The 9,100-nt window shown below is 52.2% G+C and overlaps 1 pseudogene; it reads right to left on the bottom strand.

Moving 5' to 3' along the window:
* Positions 1 to 6,619: 6,619 nt before the first annotated feature.
* On the bottom strand, positions 6,620 to 7,102 carry LOC132665702 (immunoglobulin lambda constant 1 pseudogene; annotated as a pseudogene).
* Between the last annotated feature and the right edge of the window lie 1,998 nt (positions 7,103 to 9,100).

Below are 9,100 nucleotides of genomic sequence, written 5' to 3'. Positions count from 1 at the left end.
TTTTTGTGTTTCCCCCGCATCTAGCATGGAGAGACCCCTCTCAGGGACCCTCTGGTCTGGAAATTCCTTTTCCCCATGATGCTTTCTTCCCTCATTGGGGGGGGGCAGTCTGTGCACCCTGTGTTGGGGAGACCTGGAGGTTCAAGACTCTAAGCTCCTCTGCCCCACCCCTCCCCTGGGAGAAGGCCCAGCATTGGGGCTCTGGGAGGATCCTGGGAACCCGAATGTGTGTGTGTGTGTGTGTGTGTGTGAGAGAGAGAGAGAGAGAGAGAGAGAGAGAGACAGAGAGACAGAGAGAGACAGAGCATTGTACAGGGATGTCTTGGCCAAGAATGTAGCCAGGACACCATGTGGCCCATGGAGGACAGCTGGGTAAGATGGTGACATCCCTGTGTGGGTGATACCTCTGTACCATGCATGGTGACTTCCTGGCTGGGCTCCTGACCACTTGGCCATTAGCTCCTGACAGACCCAAGCTCCTCTCCTCAGGCATGGACCTGAGGTGTTTGGGCTAGGGCAGTGCTAGGAGGGTGGGCCTGGCCCATCAGAAGGAACCTGGAATGTGGGTGTGGGGTAGTGGGCTCACTCGGCTCCCCCAGGCCTTGAAGGAGAGGTGGCTGGAGGGGAGGGTGAGGATAGTTTCTCATTGGCTGAGTTGCAGACAGGGTGGGTTTATTACAGAAGTTTCAAGGTACATCTTGTCCCTTTGGGCCTGTAATTGTGGTCATTCTTTTCTGTTGATGATTCTTCATTTGAGGTCTGTAACTGACTGTTCTCCCTATAATTGACATTGAGTGGTACAGCTCCCTTTTCTGGCCTCGCCTTCTATCCTCCAGGGTCCACTTTAGTGAGGTTTCCCTTTATTGATTTGCACAGTGACAAGTGCCAACTGATCCAGGATGTGCTTGAATGTGCTTCAGCTCCACAGCCCAGAAGCGATGCTGTGTCTCAGGGTGCAGGTTACAGGGCTGAGGCCCAGCAGAGAGGGGGCCCCTCAGGGCCAAGGACATGTGAGTGCCATGTGAGGGAGAGCACTGGGCCTAGAAGCTGGTAGCCAGGCTCACAGTGTAACCTAGGCAAGTCCTTTGCCCCCTGTGGGCCTCAGTTTCTGCTGTGAAAGCTGAGTGGGTGGAGCCCGTCTCTAAGGTCCCAGTGACCCCACCCCCTTCAAGCTCCCCTCTGGTTCCTGGGGCAACTGGGGCCCCTGCTGGGCCTGACAGCCAAGGCTTTCAGACCCATTCCCAGAGTGGGAGCCCCAGGCCCTGCTGCTGGAGGTGCTGGGGCTGGAGCTCCTCCCTCCAACCTCCACATCAAGGGCAGGTGCCCCAGGAAGGCCAGACTTGGGCCTCTGGCCTCAGAAACTGAGCAGCCATGTGTTATCTGGGGCAGAGGAGACCAAACACCTCCTGGGGCCCTGACTGTGGGGACCAGCAGCAGGCCTCTTGCACCTTCTCACAGCCCAACATGTGCAGACCCCACAGACCCCGGTCCACAGCCCCCCACTCGCAGCCCTCACACCCTCCCAGCACCCCCCAGAGCTTACAGTCCCAAGCCTTCTCCTTCCACCTGGGGCTCAGTGCTGCCAAGGAAACACCATTGGGGAGAGGCAACCATTGGGGAGAGGTTGCCTCCTCTGAGACCTCCTGAGGAGGGACCACCCTGTGGTGGATGCCCCCAGGAACTGGGAAGAAACCTCAGAGCCCCTCTCTGCCTCCTGCCTCAGAGCAGAGCAAGAGTCAGAGTGGGACAGATAGAAGGGCAATGTCCTTGGGTGCCTGTCTATCCATGTCCATGCTGTCTCTTCCTTAGGTTCCAGGGGGGACTTCTGGGCTCTGACGAGTGGGGTGCTGCCTTTCTGGAAGTCAGTCTGTAACATGCTTCCAGAGCCTTAGACAGGCATGACCTTTGATCAGTGTGGCAATGGTCAACTCAAAGTCAGTGGTGGGACAAGTGCATAGGGATGGAGGCCAGGGGTGTTGGCTGCATCTTGTATGGAATGGTGGTGCTAGTGGGACCCAGAACAGGCTGCCTGAGTGTTGTTAGAACCTCAGGTTCACAAGTGTGATGCATGCCCAGGTTCACCTGCCCCTGTGTGGGTGTGCTGTTCAGTGACAAAAGAAAGCTCTCTATCTATCTATCGTCTATCTATCTACCTATCATCTATCATCTATTTGTTGTCTATATGAAATGCAAGGTCAAGTCTGGAAGGACATACACCAGATACAACCAGCACAGTCTCCAGGCTGTGCTAGCAATTTCTTTATACTTTTCTTCTGTTTTATTTTAAAAGAATCTTTGTATTCCTCTTTGTAACAGGAAAAAAACTAAGCTGTCTCCACTTTTAAAGACAAAACAAATCAAAACAATGGGTTGCATGATGATAGAGCCCCGAAGAAACCCTCACTTGGGGCTCCAGAGGTGGTGGCGGGCTGGCTCCTCAGGCAGACCTGCCTAGTGTCGCTGAGGGCTGGGCACACAGCCAGGTGGTGGCTCCTCCACCAGCAGTGAAGAGGAGCCTCATCAGCATGGATGGATATGAAAGACACAGTCTTGAGAGAGAGAAAACACATGCAGTCTCACTGAATCTATATGAAGTTCAAAAACAGACAAAGCTGAAAAACAGATGTTTCAATGGCACCCAGAGGACATAAAACTATGGGAAAAAGTATAGAGATGGTTAACGCAAGGGCTCCTGAGGTCCTGGTCACGTTCAGATTCTAAGATGGTACATGACCTATTTTATTACTACTTTTTAAACTTTACAAATACATTTTATGTATACTTTTTATGGTTGTTCTAGTTTACGGTTAAAGTAGAGGAAGTACATCAAAATATCAGCAGTGGCTCTTCTGGGCAAAGTATGAGGGGGGGATTTTCTCTCCTGTTAGCGTTTCTGTACTTTCTACATTATTTGGAGTGAGCCGTTGTTATTTTTAAACTAAAGACCAAGATGAATGAATTGTATTTTAGCAAGAACTCAGAATACAAATAAGGCAATTTTCCCTTATGTTGAGCTGAGCTCGTCCACACTCTATTGCTTCCACCTGAGCCTGAAGTTTAGGGGCCCCAGAGACTACTTTCCATCAGGATGGTCCCAAGATAGGAGAGAAATATCTCCCAGGCCTGGATCTTTCCTCCCAAGATTAGCCCCTCCAGGTCCTTTGGCTGACTCCAAACCTTTGAAGGCACAATACCAAAAGTGAACCATAATGTAAACTCTAGGCTTTGGACAATAATGACTGGTCAATGTAGGTCCGTCAGTTGTGACACATGCACCCTCTGGAGGGGGAGACTGATAATAGGGAGGCTGTGCATGTGTGGCGGCAGGCAGTAAACAGAAAATTCCCGCACCTTCCTCTTAATTTTGCTGTGAGCTTAAAACTTCTCTAAAAAATTGTTTAAAAAAACTCAGTTGGCACAGGTGTGTAGTTTCATTTCTGGACTCTCAATTCCATTGCATCGATCCTTATTCTTATGCCAGTACTGCATTTTGGTTACTGTCACTTTTACTAAGCATTGAAATTGGAAAGTGTGAGTTCTCCAACTTTGTTCTTCATTTTCAAGATACTTTTTTAAATTTTATTTGAGAAGGAGAGAGAGAGAGAGAGAGAGAGCGTGAGTGGGGAAGAGAGGCAGAGGGAGAGAGAGAATCCCACGCAGGCCCCATGGGTTCAGCATGGAGCCCAACATGGGGTTCTATCCCATGACCCTGGGATCATGACCTGACCCGAAATCAAGAGTTGGACATTCAACTGACTGAGCCATGCAGGCGCCCCTCAAGATATTTTTGACTCTTCAGGGTGCTTGCATTTCCATCTTTCAGTGCACAAACCTCACACCAGCTTGGTTAAATGTGTTCCTAGGAACTGTATTCTTTCTGATGTTATTGTCAGTGGGATTGTCTTAATTTCCTTTTTGGGATTGCTCATTGCTAGTGCATTCAGGTGGTGATGGCCCCAAGGTCACACTCAAGTCAGCATCAGCATCAGAACCCAAGTGTCGGGTTCAGTCACTTTGCACAGAACTGCCAGGCACCAAGTTTCTGTGTTTCTCATGGTTAGGATCTATCCACCCACCCAACTATCTATCCACCCATTTACCCATCCAATTACTAACCTACCCATGAACCCATCAATACATTTACTCATCTACCTATCCATCAATCATCCATCCATCTATCTACACATCCACCCATCTACCTACACATCTATCATCCACCTATCTCTGTTCATGCACCCACCCACCCACCCAACTACCCATCCATCCATCCATCCACCCACACATCCATCAATCATTCACCCATGCACATATCTATCTATTCACCCATCTCTTCCTTCCTCCCTTCCTTCCTTCCTACCCTTCCTTCCTTCCTTCAAACTTCCTTGGTAGCCTTGCAGTTACCAGGTACTGAGTGGAAGATGAGATAAAGAGTCTGCAGTCCTAGGAAGAGACTGCACTCAGTGAAGGTCCTGGAAGAAGGAGGTGAGAGACCCAGAGCTATGCCCTCTAGGATTCCAGGATTCTGAGCAGAGCTCAGGGAGGCAGCCAGGGGCCAGCACCAGGCCCAGGCTGGGGTGGGGAGAGGGCTGAGTGTAGGGTGAGGACTCTGCTACCCTCTCCTGTGAGCTACACAAACCTCCAGCTATAGCCTTGAATCTGCTTGTCCCTTTCCTGGGCCACACCTGGCTCTGTTTGTCACCTGTCCCACGCCCCGCTGACCATGGGGTCAGTTTCTCTTCCCCTTATTTCTCCCCTTTTATCATCCTGAGTTGTGGTTTAGATCAAAGTTAGGATTAACTTTAGCTTGGGGGTTCCCATGGGTGGCCAGCAAGGCCACTAGAATTGGGGGAAGGCAACTTACTCCAACCCCCTTTAGCTTTATGCCTCACTGCCCCTGCAGGCCCAGGGCCTCCATGCCAAATTCCTTTATGTAGGTATCCTCCTATTTCCTGGCAGGCTGGCCCTTGAAGCCTCTTACCCAGCAGTCCTTGGGCAGAGGGAAACGTTGGAGCCCAGAAAGGGGAAGCAACTTGCTCACAGTCACACAGCATGTCAGAGGCATCCCCTGGGCAAGAGCCCAGGAGATGACAGCAATAGCTGGGGGGGGGGGGGGGGGTTAGTGAGGGTCATTGTGGATCAGGTACATCACAGACATTGTCTTGAATCCCCACACTTACCCTGTGGGGGAGAGACTAGTTATCTCCCCCTTGTACAGCTGAGGAAACTGAGGCCCACAGAGGGTTTGCATGTCACCCAAGGTCAAGGGCTGAGAAGGGCTGCATTTGGGTGAGGATCCCAGCCTGCCCAAATCTGGGGTGTGGGCTCCTACCACAGAGTTTTCCCCAGGACCTTTGCCTGTTGGCCCTCCCTCTAGTCACCCATGGGTAGAGGGACCGTCACTGGGGTCTGCAGCCCCGGCTCAGCCTGACATCCACTCTTGGGCTTCCTTTCTGAGCTTCTGAAAGGGAGTTGGGGCCGCAGAATGACAGAGGGAGGTCACCCCACGTGAGCATGCCTGGTGCTTGGCAGAGGGCAGCTCTCCATACAGGAGCAGTTCTATGTGAGCTCAGGTAGGCCCCATCCTCTTCTGGCCTCAGTTTCCCTGTCTATCAGATGGGAGGCCCCAGACTAGGAGTTGGGACATGTAGGAGTTGAGTCTGTCTTGCTCTTTGGTATGTTAATAATTTGGGGCCTCAGTTTTCCTACCTGTGAAATGGGGCCATAATCCTGGCTGTCGACCTCACAGAATCCTTGAATGGCTCAGCTGAATAACATGTGTCCCCATGTTTTATAAATAGTATGGGCACAATAAGGCCACTCTATAATATCTTAGGGTACAGTTGCCTTTTGGAACCACAGATCTGGTCAGGGCCAAGGCCTTCAGGAGTTCTACCCCTGGGCTTGCTTCCTCTGAGCCCCATCCCTGTCCCTCTCCTGGGCTCTGGACATTCCAGTCAACTAGCAGGGCTCAGCATGTGCGTTCATGCCCTTGTCCTGACTATCCCCTGCCTGTGGCACTGAGCACTCCTCCACCCTCAAGAACTCTTGCCCCTGGGACCCTGCTCTGGCCTGCCTCCCAGCATCCTCAGCACGTCCCTTCTCTGCATGGTGGCATCAGTGGGGGCATTCAAGGAAGGAAAGTGGACATCTCAGGAGGGGGTCTAATAGCAGACAGTGAGGCCCCATGTCCAGGGAGGAGCTCAGACATTATCCAGGAGTCCATGGGCTTCAGTACTGCTGGTGACTGATGTGGTCCATGCAAGAAAACAGACGTGGTGGAGGATGGTCTATCTTGGTTCGATTTGTATCTCCTATTCTGGAATATTCTCTGGCAATTCTGGATGAGAGTAAAACTACCCCTCAAAAAACATGAGGATGCCTTCTGCCAACTCCTTTCCCACAGGATGAAAAGAATGGTGTTCATGTTTGAAGATCGTTGAGTTTAGGGCACAAAGTGATGAACCCCAATGAGAACACGATTTCTGATTGAATGAAGGACTTTTTATTGAGCATTGATTGGGTGCAGGGAGAAGGGCTGGGATGATCCTGGTGGGAGGAGAGACCTTCCTGGAGGTCCATTGGCTGCACATCCTCTTGGGTGGGTGGGGGTCTCAGGCACCTAAGAGCACTCTGAGGGCACCACCCTCTTCTCCACGGTGCTCCCCTCATGTGTGACCTGGCAGGTAAAATTGCTATGAGATTTCCACTTGTCAGGTGACAGACTCAGGTAGCTGCTGGCCACATACTTGTTGTTGCTCTGTTTGAAAGGCTTGGTGGTCTCCACGCCCTGGGTGACAGGGGTCCCATCTGCCTTCCAGGTCACCGTCAAGTTGCCAGGGTAAAAGTCACTGATGAGGCACACCAGGATGGCCTTGTTGGCTCTGAGCTCCTCAGAGAAGGGCAGGAAGAGCATGACCAAGGGTGCGGACTTGGGCTGACCTGTGTGGACAGAGGAGAGGGAGGAGAAACACAGGGAGAGTCCAGGCTTTGGGCAGCCCTTTCCCCATCTATAGCCTCTGTGACTTTTCCCATGGTGGCCATGCTGGTTCACCCAGGGGATCCTCCTTTCCACTTCAGCCCTGGACAGCAGGCAGTTCCCCATGCTCCCAATAGCCCTTCCGTGTCACCTCTCCCAGGTAGGTGAAAGGTGCATCTGCAGCCTCGGTTTCCCCCTCAGCCCAGCATCTGGCCCCCATATCACTTCATTCTTCTGGATCCGGGTACTTCCCCTGTGAACTGCAGTCTACCACCCAGCCTGCCAGCACAATCCTGATGACTGCTGACTTTAAGGGGCAGCTGTGTAGCTCTGAGCCTCCACTCACTCTCCACTTGGTCACTCTCACCTTAGACAGGTGAGACACCTGGGGCCCTGGGATTATGGGGCTCCAGGGACAGAAAAAAACTCTTCCCATGGGACCTGCTCCTTTCTTTTCCTTTTTTTAAAAGTGTTTACTTATTTTTGAGAGAGAGAGAGAATGGGGGGAGGGACAGAGGGAGAGGGAGACACAGAATCTGAAGCAGGCTCCAGGCTCTGAGTTGTCTGCACAGAGCCCAACACGGGGCTAGAACCCACTAACTGTGAGATCATGACCTGAGCCGAAGTTGGACACGTAACCAACTGAGCCACCCAGGTGCCCCAGGACCCACTCCTTTCTGATCAATGTCCTGGGAGGGCCGTGCTTCTGGTCACCTTGTCCTGCATCACTCATGTCTCTGTGTCCCTGCATCCTCATAGCTTCACAGAGGCCCCGAGCACTTCAGCCTGGACCAAACCAGACTGCTCTGTCCTCCTCCCATAGACCTCCTCTTGGGTTGCTCCTCTATGTCCCTGAAGGCTGAGGTCACAGCCCCAGCCATGTCCCCAACCTCATGGATGGGCATCAAGCCCTTAGCCAAGACCCCAAACGACTCTCTCCAAGGCTGCCCCAGTGTCCCTAGTCAGAACCAGTCTCTGGACCCCACACAGGTATCTGCTCTGGAAGAAGGGAAGGAGTCCCCAGTTTTGGACCAACGCCCCTAACCCAGGCCCTAGGACCTGACCACGTTCAATTGTCAAACTCTAAAGGTAAATGCTTGTACCATTGAAGTTCTTCCTTCTGGTTTCCCTGAGACCAACCCACCTCCCCCAGATCCCACAGATTTGCTAAGGAGTTAATCCTTAAGGCTGGGAAGCAGACAGGAAGCGGCCTCCAGAGAAAAGTAACTTTCCTGAGACAACAGAGGGGTAGGACATGTTGGGAAATATGGTGAAAGCCACTTACCTAGGACGGTGAGCTGGGTTCCTTCACTGAAAACAAGCCAGGGTGATTGAGTTTCGGACCAAAACCCACCGGGCCAGCACCTGGGGCCTGCCCCATGGGGGCCAGGCCAGAACAGGAACCTGTGATGGGCACAGGGCTGTAGCAGGTGGGGCTGGGCAGCCAGCCTCCCAGAAGCTGTGGCACACCTGGATGAGCCCACAGCCCTGAGGTGTCCCTGTGCCTAGCCCTCTGTTTGAGGCCAACTCCACCCATGGTCTTGTGTATTACCCCTTTCCAAGGCTGTCTTGGTCATCTCCTGATCCTCAGTGCTGACAGTGACACTGCATACAGTAGGTGTTCAATAAATCCCTGAGTGCCTCGTTCTTTCACATGGTGTGGCAGAGTGAGTCCTAAACTGGCTCAGACCTGTCTGACCTCTCTGGCCTCATTTAGGGATTCTGAGGGTTCCTCTTCTACAATTTCTCATGGTCTAGCCAGGTGGCTTCCTCCCTGAGCCTACTGGTCTGGGACTGGGTCATTCCTGACTCATGGTGCTCCCATGTGAAGACCCACACGCACACTTTTTCTCTACACATCAAAGACACAATTCAATTCCACCTCTTTTATGAAGTTTTCTCTGATCTCTCAGACCACTGTCTTTCTGAGACACCTGTCTGTCCATCTATCCATGTGTCCATCCATCCACCCATCATCCACATATCCATCCATTCATCCATCCACCCACCCATCCATCCAACAGTAGCTCCAGGCACTGTTTCACATGCTTGGACATGGCAGGCTCCCCTGGCTTTCATCTCCATCTCTCCCTGAAAGCTCTCAGGTCAGAACCAACAATGTCC

Source organism: Panthera onca, chromosome D3, assembly GCF_046562875.1.
Source record: "Panthera onca isolate mPanOnc1 chromosome D3, mPanOnc1 haplotype 2, whole genome shotgun sequence".
NCBI classification, from domain to species: Eukaryota; Metazoa; Chordata; class Mammalia; order Carnivora; family Felidae; genus Panthera; species Panthera onca.
The sequence above is the reverse complement of the archived record's forward strand: the minus strand, read 5'-3'. Positions and strand labels throughout refer to the sequence as shown.